General features: G+C 48.3%; 1 protein-coding gene and 1 long non-coding RNA gene across 2 annotated transcripts in view; one reads left to right on the top strand and one right to left on the bottom strand.

Annotated features, from left to right (window-relative positions):
* Window positions 1-13661, bottom strand: part of SV2A (synaptic vesicle glycoprotein 2A) — a 571381-nt gene extending 557720 nt beyond the window's left edge. Inside the window, exon 1 of the mRNA XM_069652429.1 lies at window positions 13479-13661. The gene's annotated coding sequence lies outside the window, so the exon portion shown is untranslated. The remainder of the gene's footprint in view (window positions 1-13478) is intronic.
* The window catches only part of LOC138581253 (uncharacterized), a 73371-nt gene continuing 70241 nt past the window's right edge, over window positions 13099-16228 (top strand). The window contains exon 1 of the long non-coding RNA XR_011304485.1: window positions 13099-13342. This is a non-coding gene — a long non-coding RNA (uncharacterized lncRNA). The remainder of the gene's footprint in view (window positions 13343-16228) is intronic.

Raw genomic sequence — 16228 nt, 5'->3', positions numbered from 1 at the left:
CCGCTTAGGATGGTTTAATGAGCTGTACTCGTTCCGTTCATGTGGCGTTGCAGCTAAAGCTTTTTTTCCGACCTCGGATCTTTACACCAAAAGCAAATTACAGCTCTAAGGGAAGACACACTGTTTGTAAGGTGATTGATCTTGATCATACTGACTATTCCTAATAAAGAACTTGCTGATAGAACTACGCCCATACTGAACCTGTCCTACTCTACAAGGGACAGGCGTGCAGATTGAATCTACACTACTACCTAGACCCATTTAAAGGACCCCACCACAGATGTAAACGATCTTGGAACAACACTGTATCCACCCGCCGGAGCAGTTCAACTCCGAGAAAATGTCTTCACTAAAGGAAGAACTAACATTTTATTGCAACTATAGTCCAAGTGGCCTACCTCCTGATGAATGTTCTGTAACAATGCTGAGAACAGAAACATGTTGAGTTTAAATTTCTAGTATTAGCTAACTAGAAATACATGTGAAGTAAAACAATAACTGTTACAAGCAGAAAGATTATAATTACTCTGATGCTGTATTACTACTGACCGAGCTGACTCACGGCCCAGTGCCTTAATAATTAGGGTTTCCTGTCACAAGACTATTGTTTTTATACTAGTTTTTATTATGTATACACTTTATTTCACAACATGATGTGATTGTTGTTTTTTAATCTACGAATCTCTTAATAAATTTTGATATATGCAGATAATTATTATTGAACTGTTGCACTATCCAACTACCTCCTTTATCCTTCACACAACATAAGGTCTGCATGGCATTGGAAGCGGCCCGTGTAACCCTCAACAAAAACAAATGTGAATTTGGCAAAATACTCTTAAATTGTTTGGGCACATATTTTCTGACCAAGCCATGCTCCCCGACCCAGACAAAATCGCGGCATTGCAAGAAGCTCTGACCCAGCATACGTATCAGATAATTCTTGGGACTAGCAAGTTATTGTTCCCGCTACCTAGAGAACTTCACAACAGTAAAACAACCAAAAATGTGTCTGGACCCCCGAATGCAAAGCCAGTTTCAAGGACATGCAGGCACGCATCACATTGGCCACAGACATGGCCTACTTCAGTTCCATCAATGACACCGAAGTGATGGTGGTTGCTAGTCTGGTGTGATTTGGCACAATAGTAGCACAATACGACCCCAGGACCTCGCACATCAAGAAAGTCATCTCATACTCCAGCCGTAGTCTGATGGCCACAGAGCAAAAATACTTGCAGTCTGAAAATGAGAGCCTGGCGGTTGTCTAGGCCTGTGAACACTTTCACCTGTTTCTCTTCGGAAAAGGCCTTCACAGTAGTAACGGACCACCAAGTGCTTCTCACTATCTACAGAAATCCACCAGCCTGAATGCCGCCACATATCGAGAAATGGGGGGTAAACCTTCAGGACTCTAAATTCACCATCCAACACAGTCCAGGAAAGGACAAGAACCCGGCTGATTATCTCTCACGCCACCCGACAGGACCGCCACAACCCGGACACTCGATTGCAGATGCATATCTGCAATACGTTATTCACCAAATGAAACCATTCCTGGTGGCATGGAAGACCCTCCAGCAAGAGTCAGCAGCCGACCCAGTATTAGCAGTCATCTCACAGTGCATTGATCAAGGAAAAATGAAACACGCCAAAGAAAGGACCAAACACCTTGATGAGACATTGCAGGGTGATATCAGAACCCTGGTGCTGACACGGGATGAACTCACTACCACTGAAGACCAGATCATCATGAAGGGGTGCAAAATTGTACTGCCCACGTCGCTGCACCAACAAGTCGGAGACCTGGCTCCCGAGGGACACTTAGGGGTCGTATCTACAAAAACATTGCCTCGACAGAAGATCTGGTTCCCTGAATTGTACAAGCAAGTACAGGACACATTAAAAAAACGGCACCATCTGCTGCGTAATGGCACCGACCTCACCACGGCCTTGTTGTCATCAATGAATACTCAAGATATCCTGAGGTGCAGATCGTGCCATCCACAGCAGCGACAGCTGTCATTATGGGCTTGGACCCCATCCTTATGGCATAATCTGTCCCACAAGTAATCAAGTCTGATAATGGGCCGACTTTCACCAGCGCATACTTTGCCAACTTTGCACAATATATGGGGTTCAAACATTGAAAGTTCACACCCCTCTGGCCTCAAACCAATGGCATGATTAAGCGTTTCATGGAGAACCTCAAGAGAGCGCTACTAGTTGCCCACCTGTCCCACAAACCTTTCAAACAGACGTTATACCAACTTCTAAGGGACTACCTTAACACACCTCACAGCAGCACGGTTGAGTGCCCAGCTGACCACCTGTTTGGCTGGAAACTACGGACCCAGCTGCCACAAGGGCCCCCACTGAGAGGGTCCATGCCAGAGGACTAGGAAATCCGAGCCTCAGATGACCAGGGGAAACACAAAAGGCAGAGATCAGCCAATGAGCAAAGGGGTGCTCTAGAGAATAACTTTGAGGAGGGTCATCAAGTCGTAGAACGCCAGACCCAACAGAGGAAAGAAGATCCCAGGTTTGCGCCAGACCCCCTCACAGTCACAAGAATAAAGGGCACCATGATCACTGCAGCAGACAAAGAAGGAAGCAAGATCACTCGAAATGTGTCACACTTCAAAGCGTGTCGAAGTGAAGTGACCTCCTGGGAGGCACCTTGGGACGATCCTGACAATGTCTGGTCCAGAGAGGATACAGAGGACTCCTACATGGGGGACAGGGAAGCCTCGGCGGATGAAGGTAGGGAATCACCGAGCGGCTCTCCCCGCTGCTGTCCTGAGCATTGCAGGGAAGGCCGGCCTGTCCGGGCTAAGACTAAATCCGTTAGACTCATTGAACAAATGGGTTAGCATGCTGACTATTTAGTTAAAAATCGTCAAGGTTGTCATGTTATAGCCTCCACATTATTATGTGGGAGGTGGGCTAGGGTGGGGGGAGATGGAAGGGAAGTGACGTTGCGAGGCAGGAAGTCTCAGTTAAGAAATAATCGGAATTGAGACCAGGTGTACCTGTGTGGGCCTCCTCTATTTGCATGGTGCCTGCCCGCTGTGTGGCGGGCAGTATAAGTAGCAGTTTCCAGACAGATCCTAAGATTATCATGTAAGGGGATGTGCACAACCATTGACAGGGAGCTTGCGCTTTAAGGAGGGCACAGGACCCTCCCTCCTAAGGAGCTACCACACATGGAAAGCATGGATCTGCCCCACCGGAGAGGGGGCTGTCAGGGAGTTTGACTGAACTCTGGGGAGACTTTTGCACCCAGGTGTGATGAATGATGGACTAACGCCTGTTAGACGCTTAGTATTGGACTTGCTAGGCTCCCAGTTTAGTACCTTCCAGAAACAAGAGAATGATTGAAATGGGAGAAGAAGCAGGATTGGGGAGCAAAGTAACAATCGCTTGTGTATATTCCCTAAACTAGTCCCTTATAGATCACCCACAGATCCGAGTGCAGCTGCGCCCTTTCCCCCTGATTATTGTGCCACTTCACCTGTGCGGCTTTCGGAGGTCTTCCTACCGCTGATTTTCTTTCAGGATTTGAGGGTACACCTTCCATCAAAAGGTGAACCATGTCTTTCACTTAAACGTGTTTTAGAAATGCTAGGTTATGTCATTCAATATTTACACTGCGCCCCTCTAATCCGAGCTATACCAATGAATAAGATCTCTCCCATGGATCCAGAACCCTGATGAAATGTTAGAAGAAAGATAGAAAAATGTAGTAAACAGGTGGAGCGTTACATGCCTTATGATGTAACAAAAGGTAACAGCAATAAACATGTTGTGCAATATAGTTAGGGTGACCAGACGTCCGGGTTTTCCCGGGACAGTGCAGGGGAATCACCCGATGTCCCGGGGTCCCGGGAGATTTTTTATTTTATAAACCCCCTCCGGGGTTTCGCCTCCGGTCCTTTTTTCCGCCGGGACCCGATTTCGAAATCCCGAAATCAGGTCCCAGCGCAACTTTTCCTGTGCGAATGGGGGTGTGAAATGCTTTTCATGCCCCCATTTCCTCCCCTTCCCCTCCCCGGCACTCTGCTCCAATGAGATGAGTTTGCCTGTTAGCATCCCCCTTCCTCGCCCACTCTCCATCCCTCCGCAACAGGACAAGGACATAGAAGTAGGTCTAAAGTGGTATGTATATTTACTTTAGTCCTACTTCTATTTTCATTGCCCGTCCCAGGTTTTTAAAAAAAATCTTGTCACCCTAAATATAGTTCTTGAACGAGAGTTTCCTTTAGTTTATTTCTGCCGTTCACATATACAGGTGCCAGAGACACTGACTGCAGTGACATACACAAACGGGATCCCTGCCCACACAACAGGACATGTGGAGGCACTGCTATGCACAGACAGCCTCATGCAGAACACTTGAGGGGGGAAATTATGAGGAATTCGACCATCTGCACAGTGACTGTGCACCCGCCTGGTTTTTAAAGACTTTTTACATGAAATTGAATGTTAGTAGGTCAACCACTGGAAAATGTGTGGGGCTAATTCCCACACATTTTCCCATGCTCACTGCACGCCATACACATAGGTAAACCGAAGGGAAGGCCCTATGTATTGGGAAGGTCAGGTTAAGGGCATCAAAAACGCTGTTATACAAACAAGGAGCTGACCTCATCCCGGTAAAAATGTTCTTCTTATTATAACACACACTATTTCTTCCCGTGTGGTACTCTGCGAGCAGAAGGCTTAAGACTAATTCACCTATAAACCAATGAATGTTGAACCCAAATGCTCTGGATATCTGATTAATTTGATATCCCAGGCTACCCCGAAGCATCCAGTGTTGCTATTGCTTATTAGTTTTACAGTTGTTGTTCTAACAAATGAACATGATCTCCCAAAGGAGCATTTACAAAGATGATACTTTCAAAAAGAAGCAGTGGTCATTTAAATGCACAATAAATTACATCAGATAGTATAGAACATATACTCTGGTGTTGGCAAGAAATAAACATTTTCAAACACAAACCATCCACAAGGTGTATAGCGGAACGAACAGTCTATCTAATGAAAAATAAAGCAAAACAAAAGAAAGGAAAAACAAAGCAAAAACCCCAACACTTCCTGGTTGTGTATGATAGGGCAAAGCAACCAAATGCGACCCCCACCAGAGTCGGGTGTGTTTGTGGCCACGGCCAAAGAACCAAATGTCAAGTCCTAAGGTTTAGAGCCCAGGGCATACGTAGTTCCAAACCAGTGCCAGCGGTCAGGTCCTCCTGGTGACTTGGAGGATCAGCTGATGGGAGTTTACAAAGAGATCAATCCTAGGTCAACGTCGGTGGTTGTATTCCTGCTGATTTTGAAATTTTGATTGACGCACACGCCGACTTCTGACATGACTCTCAGCTTGTCTGAAAGCGACATCCGCATGTCCAGATGAAGGTAGCCTTCACTGCCCGCCGAAAAGCCTTATTGGACACGTAATTGCTATACAGCCCACTTTTCAAAATCAGCAGGAATACAACCACCGACGTTGACCTAGGATTGATCTCTTTGTAAACTCCCATCAGCTGATCCTCCAAGTCACCAGGAGGACCTGACCGTTGGCACTGGTTTGGAACTACGTATGCCCTGGGCTCCAAACCTTAGGACTTGACATTTGGTTCTTTGGCCGTGGCCACAAACACACCAGACTCTGGTGGGGGTTGCATTTGGTTGCTTTGCCCTATCATACACAACCAGGACGTGTTGGGGTTTTTGCTTCGTTTTTCCTTTCTTTTGTTTTGCTTTATTTTTCATTAGATAGACTGTTCGTTCAGCTATACACCTTGTGGATGGTTTGTGTTTGAAAATGTTTATTTCTTGCCAACACCAGAGTATATGTTCTATACTATCTGATGTACTTTATTGTGCATTTTAATGACCACTGCTTCTTTTTGAAAGTATCATCTTTGTAAATGCTCCTTTGGGAGATCATGTTCATGTGTTAGACAACAACTGTAAAACTAATAAATAGCCACTGAGCTATTACAGTATTTTCCTTTATGTATTGTCTTTCGCTCCAAGGCATCAACACTGAATGCTTCGGGGTAGCCTGGGATATCAAATTAGTCAGATATCCAGAGCATTTGGGTTCAACATTCATTGGTTTATAGGTGAATTAGTCTTAAGCCTTCTGCTCGCAGAGTACCACACTGGAAGAAATAGTGTGTGTTATAATAAGAAGAATATTTTTACCGGGATGAGGTCAGCTCCTTGTTTGTATAACGCCATACACATAGACCTGTGTACTCTGTGGGGACACAGCATACAGGCGCAATCCCCCCTGTATTATTTAGTTGGGATAGGACAGCCAGGAGTACACCAGGTAAACTCAGAAGGGGGAGGGGCAAACGTTCACCCTTTCATGGCCAGCCTAATTGACTAACAAAGGCACCATGGACCAGCCCTGTCCTTTTGTTTAGCTCTGTAGCTGGTGGCACCATGTGAATACTAATCATCAGCGTTTAATTCAAACAGGCACACATGGGGCCTGGCCGTAGAGGCTAACAAAAGAGACAGGAAACCCCAACACCCTTTCATGTGCACTGTGTCAACCTGAAGCCAGCCCACAACAGACAGGACGGTGGGTGGGACTTAGTATTAAGGGTTTTCACCCCTTTACCTTTTCTGTTGCAAAGCACTCTGATTATGATCTCATGCATACAGGAGATTGTTGGTTGGGACCCAGGATTGGTTCATTGAGGTAGGCTTAGCCTACACCAATTTCTGTGGTCCATTTTGGCTTTAAAAGAGGGTCAAAGCCTTCTTTTTGGAAGACCATCTGAAGACTTCACAAGGAGTAGCAAGAAGAACTCACCATTGGAATCTGGCTGAAGGTACAGTCTGTCTTACATCTTCTGCCAGGTAAGGAAGGCCATGACCTCCAACAGGGCAGCAAGATCCCTCCTGTAAACATTTCCCAGGGAACAGAGGGAGATACTGAAACCAGAGGACCTTCCAGCAGCTCCAGAACCGGTAACCAGCCAGCACACAGCATGCCCTGCTAGGCTCTGCAGCAAGCTTCCAATGTGGGAAGTGCCAGAAAGTCTCTGAACCCAACCAAGGACAAGGCAGTTGCCTGCTACACTCTCACCAGCTTTGGGCCATCCACCTTAAAGGATGACTCTAGCCCCGCCAAGAAGCTAGAAGGAGTGCATCAGCAAGCATCTACCGACATCTGCCTTAAAGGACATTTTCATGTCAGTCGAGTCCCTCGAGCTGCAACCAACTGCACCGTTGACTGTTGTTACACTGCAGTCGCTAAAACCGCTCGAGACACCTCGACCAGTGCTTAAGAACCACCAACCAGCATTGAGACAACGATTCCTGACCCTGAGCCGCTGTGTAGGCCAGCCTACAGCTATCCATGCAGCTTCACTCACCGAATTGCCTGCCACTTGATACCCGCAGCTGTCTCCCGTATTGAACTAAGTCGCAGAAGCTGCAAAGCACCCTGAAACCGAATCGACCCTGTCAAGCACCAAGAACTGTTACAGCACACAGTACATTGTGGTTCTGTCCCCCTGGTCCTTCTCTGGAGGCCCCTAGTGACATTTTACAAGTCATTGCTCCCTTTGTGTTGTAGCCAAGTCTCCTTGAACTATTGTGATTAATTACTATACCTACTGCCCTCCTGTCAGTATCCAGAGTGCATCCCTTTTCCTTCTTTGAAACTGTCTGTCCTCTGCATTCCTTTAAAGGGTGTGTTGTTTTAGAGGTGTGGGGCTGATTGATGGTTTAGAAAACGATATTCATCCCCGGAACACTGGTGCCCCAGAAGTTGATTTGTCACAAATATCCCCACTGAAAAAGGACCAGGGAGCAGAATGATAAACCTCACGAGTTATGCAATGAAACAAGGAAACTTGGAGTGCACTCACATCATCCAGGGTCAAAGTCCAGTGCTACCACAAATCCTCACACTATTTGGAGTTGCATGCCCCATCACATTGTCTCCCCATATTGTGGGCAACAGGGGCGCTTGACCCCCTGACGATACGAAGATTTGCTGTCCCATGGCCCCTGAGTGGCTTTTGTGGCACGTTATAAACTACCCCTTTCCAAAAGCCTATTCAAGGTTTAATACCAGTGAATGATCAGGGCCCAGGGTGAGTGTTACCAACTTTGATACTGCATTTTCTTTTTGGTTTCCTCTGAGGCTCCTCTGATGCAATGAGACGGGGCTACAGCTGAACAACTGTGCCAAGCAAGATTGCATAGCTGTGGAATGCAAGTTACGCCTCAGGATGCCTGGCTCGCTCATGCCCCCCCCCCCTTGAGAAGTACGTGGCTAACGTGACAAAGACGGCTGAAGCAAGATCCCCAAAGCCAGAGGCTGCCTCCCAGATATGACAGAGGAAGCATTTTGCAACTGCGATTATACTCCTTACACCTTTTCTTTAGAATTGACCTTTTTGTTATTATACATGCTGTTTCATGGGTGGAGAATGGTTTTAGCCACTCCATTTGTATATTAGGATGAGCCACACCTGACGGTGTGGGGGGTAGGGCAGTGAGCAGCCCTCCTATGTGCTGGTCTGAATGTATTACATGCCATTTCTCTGTACTTCTGGTCTCCTGTGTATTATTTGTGTCTGAGTGCCCAAGAGGTCGTGGGGGAGCAGGACGAGCCTATAACATATTGGTGCCAATATCCGGGAGCTCCCCTTCCTCACGTGTGCAACTGGGGTATATGGCAGGTAAGTGAAAAAAGTGTTTTTTGCTGTATCTGTTGCATGCTTGACTCGGGGACTCTGGAGTCTTCAGAGGTATGCAGTGATTATATCAAATAGGAAATAACGAATGCAATTTTCTGAAAAAAATACTGAATGTTAAATATTTAGGAGGTGGGGAAATGAGTTAAAATGTGTGGGGTGGTTTGAGGTGGGGTCAGAAGCATGGGTAAACAGGGTTTTCGGGGGGCAATTTAAAATAAAATCCATATTTATCTTCAGTAGAAATGTGTTATTTCTCAATTCATTATAATCACATGTAACCTTCTCCAGGGACTCTAGGATTCCCACAGAGAAAGTGCCCGGGAGTGCTAGAGTGGTACAGGGTTCGAAGGGTCACTACAGGACTACAATTGGGTCAGAGCATTCTTAGGCACCTGTGATATAGTCAGAGCGCTGGTCGTGGAGAAAACGATGCTGTAGAAGGCACAGGGAAGAGTGTGAGCTCGGAAGCCTGAGTTAACTTGCGGTGTGGTCGATACCGGGGACAGTTACAATATGGTGGACGCCGCTCCACTTAATAGGCGGTAGGAGGGGCAGACCTGTCATATAAATCAGGGTCCAGGGCAGTGGTGGAGAGGTTTAGGAACATGGTGGACAATTGGGATGTGGGGATCGCCCAGGGACAGCAGTTACAAAGAGAACCACAGGGAAAGGACGAGGGAGATCGTGAACCACAAGCAAAGCCCCAAGATATCACAAAGGTGATGAAGATAGGAAATGCTGAGTGACGCAGAATGCTGTGGGGGCGGCTCTATGTATTTCCAAAAAAGCGGTGGGGGAGGAAGAGGGCGGTGTGGAGACACATGCTGGCTGGGTACCCGTGAGGCAACTGTGTGCAACAGAGGGGCAGGAGGACATTCTGGAAATAGGGGGTGCGAAGACAGATTTGACATATAGGTGCCTGCAGGGAGAGAGAGGCAGGTTACAGGTAGTCCCAATGGTTATGGCGATGGCCGCTACTAAGAGTACCACCAACATTCTGACACATACAAACAGGGTCCTGACAGCATGGGGGGAGACAGAAGGGCAAGAAATAAACTGGATTTTGGAAGGATGGGTAACTGTGCAGTGTGCACCTTATATGGGACAGTGAGAAAATGCCAGTGGAAGGGGTAGTGTCAGACGAACCACATGAATGCAAGTCAGAGACTGTCAAAACCTACCAGGATGTTTTCAGGGCATGTGCACCAGAGAAGGACATTGACGTGCCCACATATAAAGAAGGTGATCAGTGCAGTAGCTGCATGACTCGATGGTGTTGGGGGGAACCGAGCACAGTATGGTGAATTACAATCTGTGGTGTTGGCTCTGAGAATAATTAAGATAATCCCATCTTGTCGAGAGTGGCCCATGACACCTGGCAATGACCTACATCTGCAGCCACTGGCATGCATAGAAGATCAGGAGTGGCGTGTGGTGGAGGACCCACAGATTAAAGTGACGAAGATGATCCTACAGAAGGGCAAGACGGAGGATCAAGGGAAATGTGGGCAGCTCCTGGCAGACCTGCAAGGGGAGGATGAACAAATGATGCAATAAATGAATGCGGAAAAAGAGCAAGACAATGGGTATCAGCAGCTGACAGAGATGGCCTGGTGGCCCGTGGCCAAAGATGAGTGACAGGACTGCGTGGACAATTGAATGACTCGTTGAAAAAGAAACAGGAGCTAAAGAAGGCGCTGTTGAAGCAGATGGATGTGAAAGGCACACAGTCGAGTGAGAGGCTGCCAGTTGTCCTCAATGGCCTACGAGTGAGACCAGGTATTCACCATACAAGGTGCCAATTGGGAGAAATATGCCAAGGACTGACAAGTTGCTGCTGACACTGACTGGGGGTGTGCCTAAGGTATGGGAGGTACTAGAGGCTGTCTATGTAGTGGAAACTCAGAGACAACGTATGATTGATTGACAGTGCACACGAACATAACAGTGGTGCTGGTTGTTAGAGTGACAGGGATGCTCAGAGATAGAAAGGGGGACATGTAATTATGTCTGTTTTTTATGTTTTTAGATGCACCCTAGAGCATGGCTGATGAGTGTTTATGATAGGGCACACATTAGTTGTTGCCTTGTCTTAATAATGTTTATTTTTTTTATTTTGCTTCCTTACAGAATATGTTGTGTTATTTGTATAGCGCCTTAATCCGAAGCACTTTACAGAGCACATATTTACATACAATATCACCCAACCTGTGTTGGTATTCATTTATCAACCTCTGAAGGATGAAAGACTGAGTTGCCCTTGCCAGGATTCGAACCTGCGACCTGCAGATCACGCTCAGATCGCAGCAGTGAGCGCTCAACCCGCTGAGCTATCTTAACCGGCTTAATGTATACAACAGAATAGTTCTATTGTAGTGTGCTTTAAGAGTGGGGTCGGAGATTGCAATTATGCAAAGCTTTGGACAGCAATTGTAGTGGATTAAATGAAAAGAGAAACGAGAAAAAATGCCCATGTTACCAACTCTGATACTGCATTTTCTTTTTGGCTTTGATGCGATGGGACTGGGCTGCAGCTGAACAAGCATGCCAAGCAAGGTCGCAAAGCTGTGGAAGGCGTGTTACGCATGGCCCCCTCCTGAGAAGTACATAACTGGCGCAAATAAAGGCTGCTGAAGCAAGATCCCCAGGGCCAGAGGCTGCCTCGTAACAGTGAGGCCTCGGGCAGACTGCAACAGCACGAACCACTATGAGGCAACGGACTCGGGTGCACTGCAATGAAAGCCTGATTGAGACACCAATGGCACTGCAAGATGCCCTTGGGCCAGGCGCGCTATACAAATAAAGAAATACAAATGCAAATATACACACCCCTGCTGTGACCTGGAGCCGAAAGCCCATCCGCACTGCAATGCCACACACTATTAGGCACCTAATGCCTTTCTAGCAAAGCTGCTGTACTTGTTTGCGGGCGCCAAAGGCCTTGTGGCAACGTAAGAGCACTGCGGTTGTGATGGGCGCAGTATCGAAGCGTATTAACATAATATAACATCAAAACGCTGAGCACATCTCCGAAGTGCGGTGGGTGACCTGGCAAAAGAGATGTGTGTCTGCCTCCCACGACCAGAGGGGTGCTTACATGTGCAGCTCTAGATCTTGTTGATGTGTGTGTTTTGTTTGTTTTTAATGAAGCCAATATCTTTGGGCACCATAAAAGTGAGTCCCAGCTGGGAACACCCTGGTACGTTATTCACGTCCTTCTTTAAGGAAATGCCGCCGCCTTTTCCCATACGGGGGCGCCCGGCTTCGGGATGCGAGCGCTGCCTCCGACAAGGTCACCGTAAGCCGGAGATGCAACAAGCATCCGGGGATATGAACTGGCGATCTGTCATCACAGAAAATAAAAAGGCACATGGGAAGTGCCCTTGCTTCGAAGCGGAATATTTGGCAGAACGATGAAACGCACCACCTTGCATCGCACAGCAACAAGGTCATTAACTGCTCAACCGCCCCTCCCCCCACGCTGTTCCAGGACACCTCGGACTGTCGGACACTCTAAAACTGGAAGCCGAGCGAGATCGCGAGCGGCAGAGCGGGTGGGGGCCTGGGTGCTAAACCGCGGTGGATCCTAATATCCGCCCCTCCCCCGGGCAGTGGCATGTTTTGGGTGGCACTTCCACGGATGGTTGCCAGGGTCTCGCCCTTGGGGACAGAGGGTGGCCCACATCCCCATCTCTAGCCCCTGCGCGTTGACAGCTGTTCCTACTATAAATACGGTAACATATCGGGGGAAGGGGGTCAGTGTGGTCTCGAAAGCCAGTGCGCCGTACCACCTCTGCACTCGCTCTTCCAGCAGTCACTCACATCCCCAAGGTGTCGCAACCGACAGGGATACACCGCTCATTCGTGGGCTGTCAGCAAGCCAGCTGCTTCAAATACCCGATACGGGGGCAAGGGCACGGGGGGCGCCCTCGCCCTCTACCCGCGGAATGCGGGCCATATGGAGATGCGACGCATGTGTGGTGTTAAAATACTACTCGCCCGACCAACTCCCTTCAACCTACCAACACACGTTGTTTTAATTAGCAGAATATTAAGAATGGAATGGCGTGAACGCCACTGGGGTGTTTGTGGGGATGGATGCAGCGATAAGGGGCAACGCGTTCCTCTTGGAAGCAAGACGGAGCGGAACAGCACAGGTTCGATCCCCCGGTCCGCGATTAGAAACCTCTGGGTGTTAAGGCATTACAATTACAATTTTCTTGTCAGTGTGTCCAACATGGTTTTCGAAGACCCATTCGAGGCGTCGAGTCATTGTTTTTCTCTGACACGCGCTTCGTGCACTGCAATATCAGACTACGGTGGCCAAGGTCATATTCCTTAATACACACTGCGTCCCCTCGAAGCCACGGGCGATGCCAGACGTGGCGCCCTAGTGGGCTGAAACACTGCAGTGGCCGCCTATACTACAGCTGGAAGATGACAGGTGACGGGGAGGAGGGGGCCACTGCCGGGGACACGGATTGCAGGACAAAATGGCCACAGCGTGCAGAGTAGAGGACTTCTTCCGCGTCAACACATGTGTGCCTGGTGCAGAAATACCCGAGGACTGGCGCTTAGATGGTCAGGTGGAACAAAAAGGGGAGAAGGTGAGAGAGGGCGGCGATGAGGTAGCGTTATCTCTGGGTTGCCCCCGTTGTGCTGGGCGGTGTGTGTATGTGCGGGTGTCTCGAGCAGGGATGCCCTGCCAGTGTGAGGTAGGAGCCGGCACCTTGCTCGCCTTACCTGTTCTTGTGGCCTTTGAAGCCCTGGGGTCCCTGTCGTATTCACGGCGGTGGCCCCCAGTTCGCTGGTCCGCTTCTCACGCCTGCGTGTGCGTGTGTGCGCTTGCACCAATGATGCCCCGACGGGGATGCAGGAGGAGGCAGATCCTGGGTACCAAAAGGATGCTCAGCAGCCGCTTCTACACATCATCACACAGGATCACTGGACCGTTCCATTTTGCGGTGTGGGGGGAGTTTGATATTTAGCAGATGACAATGAATACACGGATTCGTTCCACTCCAAATGATAAACGCGCGTGGGTTGTGTTCATAGACTGGGGTATCTGCGTGTATTTGGGGAAGCTGTGCCGTCCACTGAGTTGTTTTCAGCAGAGACCGTTCTGGGCATCACCCCTACCCTGGCAGTCAGCATTGGTTTGTTCTTCTTCATTGACATGCAGTGAATGAGGTGGCACTGGTAATGGGGTATTATTAGGCAGCTGAGCTGGGATGTGTTAGATGCTCAGAGGAATCGGAGGCAGTGGAAAGGGGGAGGGATAGTAGGAGGCACCCAAAGGGCACCTGGCAACCGAGGTACAATCAGAGATCGTTTGTGGGATCTGCATGCCTCAACGCAATGGTGTAAAGTTTCTATTGAGGTGAAGAGCAGATTGCATGAAGGAGGCCGGCTCCATTTGCACTCTCTTGCAATGCTGACCTCTCCACGCAATTTTCTTCATTCCCAAGACGCAGTGAAAAAGGGGTTCTACCTGACAGTTCCAGGTTAACCCCTTTTGTGCACTTCGTTTTGCAATAGCGGTAAATACCTCTTCCAATTAATGATTGCGGGAGGCACATAGAATGGTGTCCTATGGAATCTGCCTGATATTAGCAGCTGTGGATTCCGTATAGGCGGATTCCGAGGAAATCTATTTGTTTAACACCAGCATGAAAATATCCTGCTAAGTATTATTACTATTATTATGGTATTTATTAAGCGCATACCTAGCTTAGAGGAGCAAAAATAGCGCTTTACAGAGGTATACAACATTACAGATGCATAAAGGAGCACAGAACAGATACAGAGCGGGGGTTGGATACAGAGGGGCACAGAGAAGGGGTACAGCAGGACCGGGCGGCGGGGAGAAAAAGGGGTGGTGGCATTAAGTGAGTCAGGTGACGCGAGGGGCAACGTGATGGCCTAGGTGTTCAGGAGGAGCGACTGCTTGAAGAGGTGGGTCTTGACTTCTTTTCTGAATCGTTGGTGCGTGCTAGCGTTAAACCAAACGTTTTTGCAGGAGGAGCGAGAATGCAAGGCATCCAGTGCAGTATTCCACTCCACCTGCGAAAATGATGAAAATGGCCCGGATCTGAAAAAAGTGCTTAAGGCAGGCGTGTCTTCAGAGGCGTTGCTAGAGTGGTGCGGGGGGTGGGGCGGGCAAATGGGCTCTATAGCACCAGGTCTTTTGGTTGTAACCCCGGATAGAAGCTCAGGGGCTACAACCAAAAGTCTAGCTAGCCCCGAGTCCTGACATTCCCGACATTAGTGAAGCCCTGGATCTTTTCCAGACCTAGCAACACCCCTGTGTGTCTGTATCACCTTTTTCTCTGATCGGAGGGGCTGGAAAATGAACCTTAAAAGGGGGTCATTTTGTTAATAGTGGTGATTGTCTGCAGTGGACCAACAACAATAGCATTTCGAAAAAACAGTTTTACAAAGAAAGAGACGAAAATTAAATAGTAAAAACAGGCAAAATGTTTTTACTCTTTGGCAGGGGAGTATCCAGCATTGCAATAGTGGTGAGGCGAGCCACGAAAAAAGCCCTGCTACTTTCCCCCCCAAATGCAGTGCATATGATTGCATATGTGTCATCTGCGTGACCCCAAAACCCCACAATCAACTTTTTGGGTAGCATTAGTGACAGATGAGATTTTAACACACAGGAAAAAACATTAAACTGCAGGATCATTACAGATGAAAGAAACTCAGCTATTACAGCTCTGTCCAGGCTCTGCGGGGCAAAATACATGCAAACCTCCTAATTTGCATATACTTTACACTACAGCCCTCTTGGGTTTAAAGCCGGAGCCATTATTTCCTGAAGCATGCAGCATTATGCACCCTTTACATTTCTGATCACCCCTATTCACATTTCTTAAGGGGCAAAAGTCCCTGCTAATAGTCCCCTCTCCCTCCCATCACTGCCCAATGGCTCACATTGCAATGCGGTTCTCAGGAGAGCCACTGTGCTACCCAGAGCTCTGCGGGACACTGTCCAAAGGTACACCTCCCCCGTTCGGCACCCTCATTGACAATGAAGTTGCCGAATGGGAAAGGTGTCCTGCTGCCAGGACATTGAGGGTGCTGAGCAGGAACACTGGGCTGCTCGGCACCCTCATTGTCCTTCCAGCGGGAACCTTTCCCGTTTGGCACCCAGGTGTCCCATTACCAAATGTCCCATTCTGGCTATTGAAAGAGCTCATATGGAGGAGAATGTAACAAAGAATAAAAGTAAAGTGTATAATGGCTCAGCCTTACTTTGATACTCTGTGGGACTTGGAAAATCACCCCCAAAAGAGCAGTGGTGTACCGATCGAGGTGGGAAGGAGGGGGCAACTTTCGCCCCAGTGTCTCTTTCAATAGCTAGAATGGGTGCTGCTCAGAGCATGCCACTGGGCTATTTGGGGCGCAGCCGCGCACAAAGACTAGTATTGGAAAGAGATTGCAGGATAATGAGGGCACACAAGTGCATGTAAACAGAAGGGCAATGA

This window comes from Ambystoma mexicanum, chromosome 1p, assembly GCF_040938575.1.
Source record: "Ambystoma mexicanum isolate Mex_15411 chromosome 1p, UKY_AmexF1_1, whole genome shotgun sequence".
In the NCBI taxonomy this organism is placed as follows: domain Eukaryota; kingdom Metazoa; phylum Chordata; class Amphibia; order Caudata; family Ambystomatidae; genus Ambystoma; species Ambystoma mexicanum.
The sequence above is the reverse complement of the archived record's forward strand: the minus strand, read 5'-3'. Positions and strand labels throughout refer to the sequence as shown.